General features: G+C 37.0%; 1 protein-coding gene across 1 annotated transcript in view; it reads right to left on the bottom strand.

The window, feature by feature from the left end:
• Dcdc1 (doublecortin domain containing 1) overlaps positions 1-20,696 on the bottom strand; it is a gene marked incomplete at its 5' end in the record, with an annotated part of 409,318 nt that overhangs the window by 287,623 nt on the left and 100,999 nt on the right.

Here is a 20,696-nt window from a genome sequence, read left to right as displayed (position 1 = left end):
CTTTTAAATACATTTATATATTAATAATTACCAAGCTTGCATTTCCCACTCAGATATCTTCTATCCAGACACCTATCCAACCTCTCTGCCTAACTATCTAGTGGCCCAACTTTCCTATTGCTCCTGCTCTTTTCATCTGAATAAGTAGAGCTAATATTTTATATTTAGGTCAAAGCAGTAATTAATTCTCTCATTCATATGCCAAGTCCAACCTAACAGTATATTCTTTACGAAACATAAGGTTTGCCATTTTTCTTACTTTCTTGCATAGTTCTTGCAAGTTAGTGTCTGTCTAGATATTTCAGTAGCCTCTTAAGAAATTTGTCTTTCTTATTCTACAACAGACCCCCTTCAGACAGAAGTCAGCATTGTTTTTCTAAAGAATATATTAGATTAGCTAGACAGTGTTGGTACATGCCTTTAATCCCAGCACTCAGAAGGCAGAGTCAGGCAGATCTCTGAGTTCAAGGACAACCTGGTCTACAGGGTGAATTCTAGGACAGCTAGAGCAACACAGAGAAACCCTGTCTCAAACATCCCCGCAAAAGGATATATTAGATCACATCATTCCCAATATCTTCCAACAATAGAATATACATTCTTCTATGCAGCACAAAGTTCTCTGTGCTCTACATAACTTCTCATAGTCCTCACACTCCAACCACAATGCTCTTACAACTCCATTGCTTAATGACAAAAATCAATCCCTTTCCTATTCCTTTGAAGCAGTTTTATTTTCTTTATGGCATTTATCAGCACCTAGAATTACCTTACTATTTAATTTCTTCATATCTTACCTTTGTTTTTCTCTCCTTTAGGCTTTTATAGTAAGAACTAAGTCTTGCATGCATCTAAACTTCTCAGTTACCAAAATACTTAGCAAATAATGCAGCCAGATAAAGATGTACTACTCAACAGAAAATTTTAAAGTGTCTGGGGACTATGATATTTAAAACACAGATAATTGGAGCTTGAATTAAAGCAGGTAATACTTGCAGAAATACAAGATGTATAGTCACTGGGATACAGGTGTGGTTAGACACTACTGAAATGACCCAGGAATCAAGAGCAGGAAAGAGTTCGGACGGTCTTGGACATAAGTAAGCAAGCAGCCCAAAGGAAATACATTTAAGAATTTAAAAAGTGAACTGTTGGAGAGGATAGGTAAAGCCAGAATAGGTCATAAAAGCCAGAGAGCAGCTGGCTTTCTAATGCGATGTATAGTATCATATGTTTCAGAGGCTAAAAAAAAAACAAGTGATTTTAATAACCAAGGAACATTGTTACCCTTTTCTACTTTGGGTAAATTAATTATATTAAAAAAGATTAAAATGAGCTCAAATTAATTAAAAGTCATGGGACACTTATCCTATACACTTAGTGTATCTCAGAGAGGCAGCAATTTCATGACAGATATTCAATCAGAGTTGAAACAATAGTCTTCAGAAACTAACTGAGGCAAAAATCAGTTAAGAGGCTGAACAATGATGAGGTGAGGAGGAAGTTAAGGTAGAGATTAAACTTCTGGGTGCTTTAGCAACATAAGACACTGGAAAATAATGTTAAGAGAATAGTTGTAGAAAGACCTCTTCTAAGATAGAGGTGCAATCATGACAGGACACAAACCAATGTGATGTGTAAGAGGGATACATTGAAGTCCAAAGAAGAGGGGGGAAAAGTCCATCAGACACAATGAGATGAGGTATAAACAGGGAAAACCAAGGGATTAGCAACAAGTGGAGTCATGCCTCCTCTGTTCATTTTTATCTGGAATGAATGGGCAAACAAAAATGTCTACCAGTGTCTGCCATATGGTACATGTCATAACTTACTTTCTCCCAATACTTATTCCAACACTAGAAGTCAATCATCCAAATAGAGTACATGCAAGACCTTCCTGAAGCTGACAAAGCCCTCTGCCTTTCCCTGCTTTCCTTGAGAGACTCACAGCAGTACCTAGCCAAGCATATGAGAAGGTGGTGTTTTGGTAGCAGTTCCTCTGATAGGGATACACAAATTCTCATCCACTCACCACCAATCTTTCCCAGTGACAGTCAGGTACAGTCTTCTGATGTGCATCCCAAAATAGGCACTGAAAGGATGCTATTGGTTGCATGATTAATAGCTAGCATTTCTTGAGCTCCAATTATGAAAGTTAGGGTCATGAACTGTTTCAAGACCCCCTTATATATCAATTCAATAATATAGATAGCTTCATTTAATCAATAAAATGCCAAAGCACAGAGTGGATGTCTCATTCACAGTCACACAGTAACGCCCACTATGTAGCCCTGGGTGGCCTGGAATGTTCCATGTGTACCAGGCTGGCCTCAAATTCACAAGAGATCCACCTAACTCTGCTTCTCAAGAGCTGAAATTAGAGGAATACATCATCATAGCCAGCAAGAAGTCTATTTTTAAAAGATCAGATTTGCTTGGTGGACATAATGAGCTATTTCAGGAAACATTCATGACTCTCAAACTTGAGATAAAGAAATTATTCTTATGTATACATGATCCTCCTCCATGACTGGGCCAGAATATTCAAATCCATCTTTGTCAATTAGATAGGACTTTGGGACTTGAACTAGAATGTCCTTAGAGGACCTGGCTTTGTTATGTCTTACGTCCAAACTACTCTTACAATTAAAATCCTCAACTGTGTAATAGTAACTGCTATGTGAGGAATACATCATATCTAGAAGTTTGGTTCTTCTGTATGACTACATCTCTAAAACTCATAGCTGGTGTTTGCATCCCTACTACCTGAACATGTATCGCTTACTTCTTCAACTTCCCACTCCACCTTGATTCTTTTAAACCAGGAGGAGTCAGGACTTGAGAACTAATTTCTATATGTAATAAGTAAAGCATGCCTCCTGAAATGAGATTACAAGAAATAATTATTTATGGAAGTGCCCTGATACTTCGTTTTGCATTCAAAATCATAAGGTCTCCTGTAAGTAAGCTGCCAATGGTGCTGTATTCCCTACCTTATTTTCTGCTACTGGAATTTATAATGAAAATTCTATAGCTAGCCACCAAATACCTAAATATCCATTTTAATTTATATAAACAATTAACTACAATTAAGTAATTTTTGCACTTACTGTTGGTGAGCATGCCCAGGAAAAAGCACACCAATTGGCTCTCCAGTTATATTTTTAAAGTTATACAATATAACTAATGAATTAACTTTTATAGTAATAGAGCAGCTTTTATCCTCTGGATATAACTATGAAGGTAAGCTATACAAATTAAAGATTTAATTTTAGGCACTGAGGCTATGGCTCAATTGGTAAAGTGTCTACCATGCAAACACAAGGATCGGAGTTCAGATCCCCAGCATCCATGACAAAAGACGTGCTTAAGTGCATGTGTATGAAAGTCTAGCTTTGGGTACCCAGAGACAGGAGGATTCTGGGGCTCCATGGTCATCCTGTCTAACCGAAATGAAAAGCTTCAGGTTCAGTGAAAGACCTTGACTCAATAAATAAGGTGGATAGGGGTCATAGAAAACTACTAACTACCTACATACAAACCTGCACATACCAATACAAATATGTACATGTACTACTCATCCCCCCCCACAACACACAAGTTTTCAGAGATTTATTTTTATTATGTTTCAGGTTCCCATGAAGCAACATCCAATCACCCTGGAACTTGAATTACTGGTGGTTGAAAGCAGCTCAGGATAGGGTGCTGGGACCTGAATTCAAGTCCACTGAAAGACAGATACACCATCTTAAACACTGAGCCATTTCTCTAACACCCTCCTTCCCTGCTCCCCTCTCCTTTCCTCTCTGCTGCTCTCTGGTTGGCAGGCTTCTCCCCTCTTCTGTGGTGATCCTCTGCTACTCTCAAGGGACGGCATATAGTTCCTCAATCACTTCATCTCAACCCGATGGTATCTGCTCCATAAGAGGAGCTCATTTAGCCTAATGTCAAAATCTTATCCCCAAATTTATCCTCTCAATTGGTAAATTTGACACTGCATTTTAACTCCTCCCTGGCTCTTGAGGTGACTTACATATAATTGGTGTGACATATAATTAATTTCATCCCAAAGCCTAACATAGTAAAACATGTACAGTATTAGCAGTTCCCTGTCTATGTCATGACATGGAAAGAGTGGTATGGAATAATAAATAAGTCACATTTTACTTGTCAAAAGCAAAAGTATATATGCTGGGGGGTGTTGCTTATATGTATATATGTGTAGATATATACATATACATGAATATGCCTAGAAAATGCTTCTATATGTATTAATAATATGGCATATAACCTTTTAATCAGAAAAATAAAACATTACAACACAACAAAAGACCTGTTATTTCCCTAACAAGTACATTGCATTCCTATTCTTGTCTTCTAATGAAACTTTGGGTCCAACTTACATAAAGCAATTGCCATTATTGAAAATCTAGTTTATATATTTCAAAGAAATATCAATATTATAAAATGCAGAAACATTCCTTCTCTAAAGTATGGACCCCCTAGACAAAGAAAGCTTACATGCTTCATGTTTGCCTTTTATTTAATTTAAAAAAAGTCATAAACCAAATAGTTCTAAAGCAAAAGGTTATATAGAATAATTATTATTTTTGTTAATAGGAACATTGGGAGACAGAGAAAACATTTCTAATATACACTGAAGCCCTTGCAAAAACTAAAATGCCAGGAAACAAATGCAGTTCATATGTATATTGGTATAAAATACAAGACAATATCATCATTATCATCACTGCTCCACCTCCCCCAGAAGCTTTTCTCCTTGATACTCTAAGAGCAAATATTTACTGGGGTTGGGGTGGTAGATAGCAATGACCTCCCTTTCAATTCCTACTTTTTGTATTTCTAATTTACAATCATTGTCTAAATACAACCAAATGCTTTGTTTGCCTTAAACTCACACCCTTTTATGAAAACCATTGTCATTAGAAGAATGCTACCTTGATTTTTATTTTCCTAACATTCAGTTACTGTTAGGAGTTATGATTATGTTATAAACATTGGGTAATGTTCATTTTACAGTGATATTTGTAAATGGTTTCAAAAATTAAATTTTATGCTATCAGAACAAATGCATGTTTATAAACTAAAATTAGCCATAGTAATATATAACATCTGAGCCATGTGTAGTAGAGCATGCCTGTAATCCGAGGATTTCAGAGGCTGAGTCAAGTGGATCATGGACTCAAAACTAGAATGAGCTACAAAGCGAACTCTGTCTCCAACACACACAAGTGAATAAGCAAAAAGTCACAGCTGAACATCAGATAGTAAACTGGAGAGAAGCAAAACTTGGGGTTCTCCCTGCTGGCTAGCATCCCTAGTGCTAAAACATGCTATGTATGCAGGCTACTGGCAAAGAAAAGTCATCCAAAGTCCTATCCAGCTGTGGAGCTCAAGAGCTACAATAACAACAAGCCAGGCAAGATGTACCCAATGTTGCAGGAGTGGCATGACTTACTGGGGTAACCAACTGCTTTCTGATTGGATTGCACGCCCACAGGAAGAGCTTATGTCTGGTACTTTAAGCCTGATTGCGAGTTTGTACCTGTAGAGGTCATAGGCTCTAGTGGAGAACCTACTATTGTTGTTTTGTTAATTGGACCTGTCAAACTGCCTTCTTCATACTGATGATTGTACAGCTGACTTAGTGCTGCTCTCAGTCTTCCTCAGAGACACCTCCTCTCTCCGTGGGTGTGTGTTGAAAGCAAAGGTCCAACAAAATGGGAACAGAAGAGGAAGAGAATAGAGAAGAATAAAGTATGATGTGTATATATGAAAATGTCATAATGAAACCAATTACATTGTATGTTATTTTAAACAATCTTAAAAATAGTATCCAAAAAATGTTAAAGAGTCTAAATAAAATGAATAATGCAAACTTTTAAGACTTTACCTTCATTCCTCCTTTCCCATTCCCTTCCTCCCTCAGACTGGTTGTGCACCAGATCTAGAAAATAGTCCAATTCCATGCCAAGGTCCTGGTTTTTCAAAAACTCTGGAAGGTTCCTGGATAGTTTTTTAGAATTACACAGCAGAATTTTGGGAGGATATAGAGTATTGTTTCAAAGCCATGAGGCTGGCCTGTGCTTGCCTTGAAACAACAAGAAGTTCCTGTCAAGGGCAAGTCTAAACAAGCTTTGACCTAAAGCAACAGTGCTCCAATGGCTGGTCAGTACATACTTGAGCTGATGCTGAACACACACACACACACACACACACACACACACACACACACACACACACACACACGCACTTTATTTAAAAACAAAAAAAATTTGAGTAAAATACATTTACTTAGAATAAGTTTACATGTAAGAAATAAATCTTTATACATGGAATTAAATCTGTAGAATATGTAACCTGTAAAGAATCTGTAACAGACAGTTAGATCATAAAGAAAACAATTTAAATCAATCTTAAAATGTTCATCAAGAAATATAGGCTCTGGAGATGACTCAGCAGTGAGGTGTACCCACTGCCCTTCCAGAGGACCCAGGTTTGATTTCTAGCACCTACATGGTGGCTCAAGACTGTAACTTCAGTTCCAGGGGACCCTGCATCCTCTTCTAGGCTTCTCTGAGCACCAGACACAAACACGGTGCACAGACACACATACAAGCAAAACACTTGCACATGTGAAATAAATAAGTAAATAAATTAAATAATATAACCTTGAACTCATGATCTTCCTGGCCTTGACTCCTGAGTTCTGGGACTACAGAAATGTGCCACCATGACAAGTGCCTACATCCCAAGGATACTGTCCCAGGCCTGCAGACCTGGCACATATTATATGATGACTAGGACAGTGGGAATATACCCACTGCAGAGGGGCCTGCGCCTGCCCAGAGGACTGTCTGGTGGTACCTTTAATCTCAGTGCCTCCCAGGCAGCCCTAGAAAGAGACCTGGCTCATTAGACCTGGTCAGGGAACGTAGTGTTATGGTTATGTAATGTAAGAGCTGAAGGAGGAAGAGGAGCATTATGAAACACCATCTTTAGTACGGCATGGCCATTGTGTCTTTGAATTTATAGCAGCTGTTATTACCTGCACAAGATTGGGTATATTAACATTGGCCTAAATGAGAGAGAGGCTCACGAGGCCCCAGCCCTCCCTGGAGATTGATAACAGTTAATGGTTGCTAGAGGATAAAGAAAGTTTTCTTCACAGGTGTAGCCGCTATAAATAACCACTTCTCCATGTTTCTATAAACAATACTAATAAAACTAATGATTACCCAGAAAAGAAAGGAAGACTGACAGACACGAAAGTAGAGGAAAAGGGAACAAGAGAGAGTAGTGAGGGATGCATATGATTGGAATACGTTGTATTTCAAAAGACTTCTTTCTGAATTGTGTCTGTGCACCATGTAGATATGGTGCCTGTAGAGATCAACAGAAGCATCAGGGTCCCCAGAGCTGGAGTTAGAGGTGGTGGGAGCCCAACTTAGGTCCTCTGGAAGAGCAGAAAGTGCCCTGAACTATTGAACCATCTCCCCAGGCCCAGGATCCATTATACACATATGTAAAAATAATAAAGCTTATTATGTGCAATTAATATATCCTAATAAAAAGAAAAAATGAGATAGAGAACTTCAATGTACCAAGCATCAAAAGCCACTCCTAAGAGTATAGCTAAAGCAGACCCTGCTTCCACCCCAGGTCAAAGGAAGAAGCACACAGGGGCTTACAGGATCCTGTGCTGTCAGATCTGGAGAACACTCCCCCAAACAAACAAAATGTGGAAGGAGTGATTACTTAGTAATGCCAAATACACTAGAAAAGAAAGACGACTATGAGTCAAAATATCACTTGGATTCGGAACAGCAATTGGAGAAAGATTTTCAAACTCCTTACCTAGGTTATCAACAATTATGGGTGGAGTAAGTCCTAAGAACAGCCACTGTAACCCCAGGAAAATAACAGACACTATTTCATTGTTAGTACAGGGATTCAAACCCAGGGAACTGAAACGTCGTTAGCACAAGAAAAATACTCCTAAGCTCTCTTCATTTCTTTCTTTTTTGTTTTTCTTTCCTTCTTTCCTTTTTTTTTTTTTTTTTTTTTTTTTTTTTTTTTTTTTTTTTTTTTTTGAGACAAGACCTCACTTGCCATCAGATTGTCCATGCTGACCTTGGACTGACTCTGTAATCCAGACAGACTGGGACAGGCTTTCAACTTTCTATCCTCCTGCCTCAGCCTCCCAAGTAGCTGAGATTATCGAATTGCACCACCAAGCTTGGGGGTTTCATGCCATTTTAAAGTAATTATGTGTACATTTTTAAAATAACTCTCTTATTAACTCCTGTTTTTAGATGAGAAAATTGAAAACTTTCACTAGCTTGTGGGGCACCTCAGTGTGGGTCAAATAATGTAACTTTGAATTAATTTCTAATGAAAAACATTTGCTTCTTTGTATGTAGTTGATAAATCTGTTTTTATATGTACACTAATTTTTTTACCATATTTGAAAAAACCTAACTTTTGTATGTACAAATATGAAATCTACCTTACAATAATGAAATTATCATCATTGTGGATGTTCAAAAGAATAATACTAAATAAATGCATAATGGTTTGAGAAAGGCATCATTGTTAATCTAACAAGATCAGAGAGGCTGTGTACTAACAGGGGCCATGTCATTTCAAGTGTTTATATTTAAATCAGATGATCATACTGTTATATTACACTTACATTTTGTATAAAGTTTTATGTAAGACATTAACTTTTTGGAAACTCAAAGCACATGTGGTTTTAACACCTACATAAATGTTAAAAACAATTTGAACAGGAAGACTCAGTTTATTAGTAAGTTTGATATACTGTAACATTCCATAGGTAGGTGGATTAACAACTGAATTTCTTTCAGACCTGGAGACTGGAGGGATCTGATGAAGTTAGCAGAGAGATCACTCTCAGTAGATGGGACAAAACTGACTTCTTCACTGCATCCTCACAGGAGATGGGATGGAGACAGAAAAGATGAGGGAAAAGGAGAGAGAGGGAGGGAGGGAAGGAAGGAGGGGGGAAGAGAGGATAAAAGAGGAAAAGAGAGGGGAAAAGAGAAGGGGAGAGGGGAAGAGGAAGGGAGGGAAAGGGAGAGAGGGGGAAGGACACTAATCCTATTAAATCAGGTCTTTATTCTTGTGACTTCATTTCACATAAAACCTCCATGAAGCCTTAATAATTCCAAGCTGCTTTTTAAGCAGTCAAATGTTTTTGTTACAGACTAAGTGCTTGTGTCCTCTCCAAGTTTGCATACTGAATTCCAGATCTCCAATCTGATTGTGCTTGGAATTATTAAGAAACAACATATCCAAAAGTTGAGCCAGAAGAGGTAGCTCATAATTGTAATTCCAGCTCTCAGCAGGCAGAAACAGGGAAATATGTCACTGAAAATTTGGGTCAGCCTGGTGTATACAGTGAGTTCCAAAACAGAGGAAGATTCCAAGCATCTTTTAATGCTGAAAGTTACCTGAAAGAAAGATTCCCTTTGTCTCAATCAAATTCAACTTTCATTTTTCTCCCACAACTACAAGTAGTTGCTAATGTGAAAAATGAAATCAGATTTAAACAAAATAAAGAAAATACTCATCTGACTATTAGGGCCATGCAAGTGAATTTTGTTTCTAGCACTATGTATTTATTACCTTTCTGGAGTACACTTTAGGGAGCCAGCAAGATGGCTCTGTGGGTAAAGGCATTTGCTGCCAAGGCAGACAACCTGAATTTGGGCCCCAGAACCCGCATGGTAGAACAGGGGAACCAACCCCTGCAGATTGTCCTCTGATATTCATGTGCCTCTCCTCCCCCGACACACACACACACACACACACACACACACACACACACACACACACACACACAAATAGAAATTGTAATCTAAAGTGAGTTTATTACACACTATCCACATGCAGTGACCTTCTCCAGCAACCAACCACTTTGGGATCTCAACTTCCCAGGCTGAAGATAGGATTTCCAACCTGTCTTGAATGGGTAGCAAACATCTTATTATCATTATCTGTGAATAAAATTATACTGTGATGGCTCATCATGTTGTCAACTTGGCTACATCTAGAATCAACTAAAACCCAAGGAACTGGGCACACCTGTGAGGGATTTTTTTTGTTGTTGTTCATTTATTTGAAGTGGGAAGACCCACCCTAAATTTGGGCCACACTGTCTGGTGGCAGCCCATATCAAAGAACATGAAGGAAGGAAGTTTTTGCTGTTTGCCTGCTTGCCCTCACTCTCACTGGCAAGTTCATCCACCCTGTTGCAGGTGTATTCCTTCGCTGGTGTTCTAATTGACTTCTTTGGGATCCCAGTGTTGACTGAAGACAAGCTGAGACACCCAACTGAACAACTATTGGACTCTTTGCTTTTCTGTAGTGAGGCAGCTTTCATTAGACTAGCCAGACCACAGTCCATAGCCTTTCTTTAAAAAAAAATCTTTTTAGTAGAGAATCATCTATCAGTTCTGCTCCTTTATAGAACCCTGACTAATAAACACCCCCAAAGACACAGTGACAAGATAACTAACTGTAGAAGACATTACTCTAAAGCTTTGACCTATCCAAACTATCACCTACACAGGTTATAAATCAATATTTTTATAAATATTTTAGTTACTATGTAAATTGAGCAATTATGTATATTAGGGAATTTTCTTGATAGAATTAATTTTATGTATAATCATGTAAAATATACTTAATGGTTCTAAAGTTCTGTTTTGACATTTTTTATTTAATGTACCATGAACCTTTGAAAGGTAGAGCATTCTCATCCTTGAAGAGGCCTTATTTCTTCTACATTACTCTTATTGCTTCAATGTAAACTAGCCCTTCAACTTTATTTGCCGTAAGTTTTCATTATCTTGCAAAGGTCACAGATATCTTCTTGTACCAAAGTATAAGGTGTCTGGAAATATATTACCTACCATGGTCTTCATGTCATGGCTATCTGTGTCCTCATTTTCAACCCTCCTCACCTCCCTTGCCTACTCTAAAAGTGACAGCAAGTTATGGGACCATTGCCTGTCTTACCTCATACAAGTACTTGACTATCTTGATCTCAATTACTTTAACCATAGTATTAATACTAAAGCAATGAATATGGATAATCCCTACTAACCATATTCTGTACTAACTATCCTCCAGGTACCGTATTATGAGTCTTATGCATATGATTTAATCCTCTCAACAATCTAATGAGGTAAACTTTATTACTGTGTTATTATCTATAAAATGAGATAATTGGAGTTATTTGGCATCGAAAATTAATTTCAACCTCAAAATTTCTTGATTCTAGTTTTGCACTGATTTTCCTTTATGTGAATTTCCATAATACATAGCATCTAAATAATATATTTTAGCACTTAATTACATACTAATGCGCATATTTCTTACAAGTTTATCATAGGTATTTTTGTCAACAAAACAAGAACGCAAGCCCCTTAAGGCAAACCACTGGACAATTTTCCTGCATGCACATCCCTAGTTCCTAGTAGGAACACACATGCAATAGAAGGAAACCTCCACAAGTGAACTGGGTTTGTTTCTCTAATCATTTCCTTTGAGGGAGATGGGCAATCTTTACTAACCAAACAAGGTAAAGTGAATTTAATGATTAGCAAAATCATAGTCTCTAAAGGTGTCACACTGTAAGTTCATTTATGGGATCCTTAGAGACACTGAAGAGCATAAAGATGTGTCTTCTTGGTGACTAGATAGTGAACAGATTGTGAGCACTGTGCTACTTGTTTATCCAATGCCTGTTTTGTTTGTGAAGGAAGACTGGAGTGATGTATCTATTGTCTTAGTGACTTTCATGTGACTGTGCCAACACTATCTAACAAACTCCTTCAGAGGTTTATTTAATCTCATGGTTTCAGCCAGCCTGGTGCAACATGCCGGGGGCTGTTCACATAGTGGTAAATGAAAAAGCAGAGAGAATGCCAGGTATGAACTTCCAAGGCCCACCCTGGGTGATGAGCTGGGTCTCACTTCCTTGATAGTACACTGCCTCTCATAAGAATGCCTTCAGCTGAAGGACAAGCCTACAGAACATGATTGTGTTGGGGGACATTTCAGATTCAAACAGTAACATCTACCCCACCCCAACATTGAAATTAATTATGAATGTTAAATGACTTCCCACTGTTTTGTTACTTATGGAAAAAGTGATCCAGTGCCAGAAGCACAAGTGGAATATTAGAGTCAATTTCTTTCTTTGAGAACAGCATTGTCTACTTGAAATTCCAAGTGACAACGTAGTTATCAAGCACTTGAAATGTGGCCAGTAAGACTGAAAAGCTGAATTCTCACTTTCTAAAATTTTAACTTCTTTCAATGTAAGACCACATGAGGATGGTGAATTGGAGAATGAAGGTTAAAGACACCTAATTCAAAACTATGAACAAGAAATATTCTAAACTCCAAGACATTCTGAGTGCTGAAGAACATCACAGGCAGAAAAATCCACTCCTGGTGGTTCACAGTCAGCATGAGAATGCACTGCAAGTACTGCATAAATTTCCTTTTAGGCTATGTGTATGAATTATATATGAAACACTGATGCATTTAATGTTTAAAATTGAGTCCTATTCCTAAGATATCATGTTGTTTATATGCATATAAAAAACTCAAATGTGTCTGAACTCTAAATCAGTTTCAGTCCCAAATATCTGACAGTCATGAAATTTCTGATCGTAACTATGCCTTTTATTTGTGACATGATTCTCTGAACTTTCAACCTTTACTTCTCAGTGACATATATTAAATGTTGATACATTAATTTTTTCTGTGTTCTCTCTCCATAAATGATTATGCTTTAGAAAATTAGATAAAAATCATAGTTATATTCATCTCCATATATATATATATATATATATATATATATATATATATATATATAATATTTGAAAATCAGCTATTTGTTGTAAGATGACTCTCCTGGTTTGATTTCTGTTGCTGTGATAAAACATCATGACCAAAAGCCACTTGGAAAAGAAAGGAGTTTATTTGGCTTATGCATCCCAAAACAGTCCATCACCAAGAGAAGCCAAGGCAGGAACAAAAGACAGGACCCTGGAGGCAGGAACTGAAGCAGAGACCATGTAGGCACACTGTTTATGGGCTTCCTCTTTCTGGCTTCCTCGGCTAACTTTCTCATACAGTTCAGCCTAGGGCTGGGGGCTGCCTATGGTAGGTTGAGCCCTCCTATACCAATTCACAGTTAAGAAAATGTCCTGAAGATATGACCACAAGGCAATCCAGTGAAGGCAATTCCTCAAGGTTCCATTCCCCCGCACCTCCGCCCTCACACTCTGCCCTCCCCCCAATTGACTCTGGGTTGCATCAAATTGACAGCTGGAGTTTTAACAATGGATGTTTATTACCAACAGGTGAGATGAAAACAATGTCTATTTATGAATAAAATGAAGAAAAGCAATGATCCCAAAAATGTTTCCACTTAAGATTCTCCCTATAAAGCCTGGCATAGTGATGCATACATATAATTTGGCACTCAGAGATGGAAGCAGGAGAATCAGGAGTTCAAGGTCATCCTCTGCTACACGGAGAGTTTGAGGCCAGTTTGGACCCTTCCTTATAGAATAATAACAACAACAAAAAAGAGTCTCTCTTTAATAATTTACCAGACTCTTAATAACCAATGATATTTACTAGCAATCATCTACAGTATTAATCTGTATGAATAGCAACAGAAACTTCAAGACAATTGTCAAGAGAGGCGGTTTTCTTCCTGCCTTCAACACTATTTTAGTCCTTCAAGAGAACAAAAAAAAAATCATATTCCTGTCCATTCACACAGGGTCTGGGCGAGCATTATTACTTTGGGAGGAGGGATGGAAGACAAGACCAGGATGCCAGTAAAAGAGCTAGGATGTCAGGCGAAAACAGAATGTTGTGCCCTCTCTAACCAGCTGAGGACTCGGCATGATTGTTTTCTTACAAACAATACCTGTGTGCGCTGAAACTGTTCGGGAAATCTATCAAGCACACTCTTTCACTTTGCTGCTGTGACTCTGTAAAATTTACCCCCCATTTCTGAACTGCGGAGTGTAATGATACCTGCATGTGGCCAAGAAACTCGAAGAAAGTTTCTCGGGGATTTGGATTTATTTTACTTGACTTATTTTAGAGGTTACAAAATGAAATACTCTCTATTCCGTATGACTATGAATTTGGGTATAAAATAGATGTCTCTAACAATTATCATAAATTAAATACAGAGAAAATGCAATGCAATATTCAAGGATAAACTTGTGGTTAGTAAATGAAAATGACATACTCATGTCTGTTTTTTTTTTCCTATGGTAGAACTTATACATAAGCATGAGAAAACACAAAACATGTAGCAGCATGTTTTAAATGCATTGCTCATATACTAATGCCAAACCATTCTTCCCAGAGAACTCTAAAGGCTTAGCTCAACAAAGTTTTATACATGTATATATCATATATATATATATATGATACATATGTGTATGTGTGTTACATACATATGATACATATATATCAAATACATGGAAGAAGTGAGGATTCATATAATTCTCCCTAGTTGGATTTCTTATTAAATCAATACACAGGCGCACAAAGTTACTGTATCTGTATTAAGCATAGAAAACTCTTAAAAAAGATAGTTATAAACTTTACAGTGAAGCAGCCACAACTTCAGATGGGAAAATGGTTCAATAATGCTTCATTTAATGTCGGGCAGTGGTGGCGCACGCCTTCAATCCCAGCACTCGGGAGGCAGAGCCAGGCAGATCTCTGTGAGTTCGAGGCTAGCCTGGGCTACCAAGTGAGTTCCAGGAAAGGTGCAAAGCTACACAGAGAAACCCTGTCTTGAAGAAAAAAAAAAAAATGCTTCATTTAAAAACAACTTCCTAAGCCGGGCGGTGGTGGTGCACGCCTTTAATCCCAGCACTCGGGAGGCAGAGGCAGGTGGATCTCTGTGAGTTCGAGGCCAGCCTGGTCTCCAAAGCGAGTTCCAGGAAAGGCGCAAAGCTACACAGAGAAACCCTGTCTCGAAAAAAAAAAAAAAAAAAAAAACAACTTCCATACTCATTCTTTCAAAACATGTTATGAAATAATTTTAGTATTTTTTATCGATCAGGAAAAATAAGTTGATAAATATTGCTATCACATGAAAAGTTAAAAAAATTGTCTTAGTCTTAGCCAATCCCCAGATGGAACCCACCCATCATTAAAGTGGTCATAATTAATTATATAAGTAGGGAAGTCTATGTTCTTTGCATGAGCCTTATAGCTTTTAGATTAAATGTATTTGGGCTGCTACTCTTAGGTAAACTGGCTTAATTTTGAATGAGTGTTTCATATTAACGAAGCAATGGTTTTCATTGAGAAGCACCCAACTGAGATGCCATTAAACGTCTCTGTTTTTGTATACCTGGAGTGTCATGTCAAAAATACTTCTTCCACCACCCTACCCACCCAGAGTGAGTTATTTAATAAAGAGTTTTCATGGTAAAAAGTCCAACTCAGGGCCAGGGATACATATTTGACATTTGGTCATATAGTTCTAAGAGAATTGGAGGAAAATACAGATTTGAAGATGTGCCTTCTGACCTGACTGCTTTATGACAAGTCAAATGAAACATTCCATGAAGATAAATGTGTCCCAGATAAATGACAGAAAAATAAAAAGTATTTAGGTATCACTTTGTCTTTTATTCCATGACCATTTCCCCCTCTGTAATAATTACCTATGCACAAACTCTAGATGGCAATATTGCACTTACTGTACTTCCACCAAATTGTTCCAGTCGATCCCCACATATCCTCTTTATCAACATTTTATGTGCCGTGGATCTATAGCCTCTTATTATAAGTGTAATGAAGCAGAAGTTATTGAAGCCTTTTATTGATTGCTCAGATCACAAGTTTACTGCCATACTGAATTGGCACCTTACTCGCTGAAGCAAACTGCTGACACCTTTTTAAAAAGTGACAACTACATCTATTTCATGACCAGAAATCCATTTTCATCTCTATCAAGACAAGAATGCAATTTTCACTTCATTTAACTGATGTTAGGCCTGCTCAAAGCATGACACTTAGAAAAAGACACAAGTTTAAGGTTCTTAAAATACTTCAAGTAACTAGAATGCAGCTTGGTTTCACGGGAAAATCAACAATCCCTAGCATCTGCGAACAATCTAATATGCTAAAAAAATTCCCTGTAAGAACCTTAAAGGAGTTTTACGTGTTCAAAATGACAGCACTCTGTTCTCATAGGCATGATGGTGACTCACGTGTAGGGGTTAGAGACTACCATCAGAGATTTCAAAGGACATTAAGAAGGTTGTTCATAAGCCAAACATTTTGAGTTTCATCCCAGAAAGGCTAACCCAAGGCAACACTCCACTTGATTTGCTGTGTCCAGTACATACAGTATAAAGGGAGAAACAGAAATGCACAGTCTCTTAGTAAGACAAAGACTAACGACTGATTTCAATTGACCTTAAACAAAGGATCCAAAAAAGACAGGTTTCAAACACTTCTTTTATAAAAATGAAATATTAAATTTTCTTCTCTTTTTCTAACAAACAAATTTCTGTCAGTGCTAAATGCAACTCAAGTATATTTTGAGCTGGATCTTTTTTTATGAGAACAATATTGTTATATTTAATATATAATTATAAAACTATAAAATTATATTGAAAGTATCATTAAAGTTTTTCATTTTGGCTTATAAATTTTTAAATGTAAAAGATTATGAAAATATTAATTTGAATATTAATAAAATATGTTTCAATTTTGAACTCTAAAACCTGCACATACTGAAATTATCTGGTTATTTCCTTACTTAATAATATGCTAATAAAGCAAAACCACAATATAGCTGCAATTTATACAGTGAAAACTAAGTTTTTAAATAGAAATTCAATGTCTGGACTTCTCAACCCAGTGCCTCAAATATTAAATTTTTAAAAGTGCATATAAATACACTGACAAAGGTTACTTTGTTTAAATTAGTTTTTCCTTAAAAAAACTACATACAAAAATATTAAAGTCACCCAGACCAAAATCATAGTTCTCAACAAACTTGACTAAGTAATGAGTTATTATATATAGCCCAAGCACTCATTTTCAAAATAAAACTAAAGAAATAAAATGCTTTCCTGCATTTTCAGACATAAGAAGAAACTGCTTGTGTGTTTCAATTATTCAGGTGAAGTTTAGGAAATGCCTCCAGATTGTAAAAAATGTTTGAGGGTTTTTTTTTATTCATTTTATTTTACATAAGCTAAAATTTAACTCGAAGTTGATCACTCTTTTCCAAAGTGCTAAAAATGTAGGAGTACGAGTTCACAGTTACAGGATAAAAGCACCTTGTGTCTGCCAGCAGTGGCTGCAAGCCCAGAGTTAAGGCGTCCGTCAGGAGGGTGGAGCAGCCATCTCCTCGGTTCCTGTCTGACACTCAGAAGTGATTGTACAAGCTCTAATAACTGAAACGGGTCATTAACAGTTTTAAATGATTAAAATAGAGAGCTTATGGACCCTTCCAAAAACGATATTTTTAATGAAGGACAAAGTGCTATATTAATTATGTAAAACTCTAGGAATTTGTTAGTTGTGGGGGCAGGAAGCAAAGAAGTATCTAAGTCAGGAAGACAAGGGGGCTTCCAGAGATGAAGTTTTCCCCAAATCATGTTTGTCCTTCACACTGCCGATCAGCTATTCCAAGCCCTAATTACTGTAGCTGCCTGGCACACTTCCATGGACGTTTTTCATTTTTACAGTATTTCTGAACAGACTGACATATTTTGTTTACTGACAGCAACTAAAGCTCTGTGTAGGATCATAAATAAAGAAGATCGTGTTTAAAAATCACTAATATCATTTTAAAAGGTAGTGCAGCCTTGTGTTTTGGCCTCTGTTTGGCTGTGTTAGCCATGAATGACAGCTCCCCTGCTTGAAGCACACAGAAAGCACAGCCTTGCTCATTCACTGACAAGACTGTGGCCTTTTCACACGTTCCTTCCACAGCAGTGTTTGTCCCCAAACACTGGAACTCGACACAATGGCATTCCTGCTCCAACACCCCCACCAACAGCACCAGTACATAACAAGAATGCTAATGAGCTGGAGCTGGCCCTGATGAAAGTGTTAACTACATTTCATCGAAAAGCGGTTATGCTGTTTCAAAGATTACCAATTAAGCAGATTCTGCTTAGCTCTCAGCGATTTCTAAGATGTTTCCACTCTTAAGAAAATACATGTGATAAATTGAAGACTAAGTGACTTTAAGCTGTCTTAAGTATAATATCTCACTTTATTACTCACAAAGAGTATATATTTAAGACCACCATAAGTAATGTGCTTAATTCAGCTGCATGCTATAATACCAAGCTAAAGTTTAAAATAAAAAGAAAAATGAGTGGGTTCATAAACACAAAACCAGTAGCCCTGACTTTTCCTTTAAAGTTATCATGTAACACTTTGTTTAAGAGAAGTCCCTTTGGTAACATCAACATTTTAAATCCACTATATTTTGACAGACAACAAAACAGCATGGTTTTCTAATGGGGTATCAGAAGTGGCATAAATGGAAATGATATCAAGAGGTAATACAGTCCTACAATTTTATAAACTCAAGATTTGTTAACAGAATAGGAACCATCATTCATCCACATGTCACCTGTCTAATGATTCCTTAACATGCTTAGACAGAACACTACATAAAAACGGCTTTCTGGAAGGTCAAATGAAGTAATGCAGTTCAAATAAAGCTCATTAATGCTGAGGAGGACATTTGATATGAACTCCTACTCATAAAATAAAGATATTGTCAGGCTTAACACTTGGCCCGTGATGGCATTGTAACAGTATCACTATAGTGAGTTTTTAAAACATTAAAGCCATGGAAAAGAGACACAAAATATATATAACTAAACACGACTAAAAAAATAGAAAAATTTTGCAAATTCATGACATTCTGTCTTGCCTTTATCTGTATACTTTACTATAAAACTTATGTATAGTGCGAAGCTTAACATTGTTACAATGTAATAAGAGCTAAATCTGGAAAAGAAATAGCAAACTAGATTTTTAAGGATTCTTAAACTTAGTATAACACTGAAATTCTTACAGAGTAGTTAAATAGACAACTTGGGACAAACTAAAATTGTGAAATTTTGTTCATGTTTACATTTAAATTTTAATCAAATACATTGGTCATCATTTTGAGTAGTGCATTCTTTAAATCAAAGCAGCAATCTTCAAGGCCTTCCCTGCCCCCACAATGTACTGAACTCTTAAGTTGAATGTTTGAGGCCAGTTTGCTGTTTCAGTGTTTAGAGCAGCAGAAATGAGAGAGACTGCTGCCGTCCAGATGCCTCTGTCTCCCCAACCCTCACTTCCAATGACACTTAGAGAGTGATTACCTCCAGATTTTATTTAAACAGTGCTTTTCTTGCATTAGAAAAAGGACATAGGTTTTTTTTAAGCATTGAATAACTTTAAACCCTCCAGTAAGTGGAACCAAAATATACAACAGCAAATAAACAACTATAATTCAGCAAGTCATAATCCATTTGATGATATCAATATATGTTGAACATTAATATTTAAATATAAAATAAGTTAAAGATAATACCATAGTTATTATACTAGTTTTTATATATATCAGTTTAATAAAACATAAAGAAGTTTGAATTTTTAGTCAAATTGTCTATAGTAGTTATTAATCCTCCCTGGTTCACTGAAATTAATTAAAAAGAAAACCAAATACACGTTGCCTGTAAAGTTTCTCTGAGGCACCGTTGGAAGTTCTGAGCACTTTGATGAACTTTCTTCTACACATCGCGAGCTGCCCTTTTCTGAGCAGACAGCAGGAGGTGCTGTGTGAACACCAAGACTTTCATTCCATGCCTCCCTCCCCTTCCTCTCTTTATGCAAAGGATAGTGAGATGCTTTCAAATATTCATTTTTCAACAGCCTGTGGCCTGAGATAATGAGCCAAGTTCTAAAATGGAAGCTCTGAATTCACAATATAAACCTCATCCTTACTTAACACAGGAAAAGGTTGGTTTCACTTAAGTCTAAGAGGGAAGTTTGTTTTTAATGTTACAGCTTCTTTTTTATTATCAAAATTGCAACATTCTGTTTACAATATAAATCCTTCTTTAAGTAAATCAAGTGTCCCAAAAGTTATTGCAAAAATATCTGTCATTACACACACACACACACACACACACACACACACACACACACACACACACACACAACTATATAATGAATACACAGATATTAAAAGGTAAAGTCGAGTTTAATTTAGTCCAATTCTGAAATAGACAAGTTAAATAAGTGTGAGTGAAGTAAGTTGTTCTTTAGATGGAGTTAACTCACAATTCATTTCTCTAGAATCTGATTTGATTTTAGACCCACTTCTACAATAATGAGGTTAGTTTACACCAGGAGGAAAAACTAGGGTTCTAAGCCTTCAGATGAGTGGGGATCCATTAATTTCCTTCCATAGTGTAACTGACTCTAGAATTTCCACATAAAGATCTGCTTTTGCTTTACAGAGTAAGCGGCGAGAAGAGATGAGACGTATGACATCCCATACCAAAAGACAGACACAATTAGTCCCCTTATCCCAGGCTTCAAGAGTCCAGAAGCAT

Source organism: Peromyscus leucopus, chromosome 4 (genome assembly GCF_004664715.2).
Source record: "Peromyscus leucopus breed LL Stock chromosome 4, UCI_PerLeu_2.1, whole genome shotgun sequence".
NCBI classification, from domain to species: domain Eukaryota; kingdom Metazoa; phylum Chordata; class Mammalia; order Rodentia; family Cricetidae; genus Peromyscus; species Peromyscus leucopus.
This window is presented reverse-complemented; position numbering and strand designations above follow the sequence as displayed.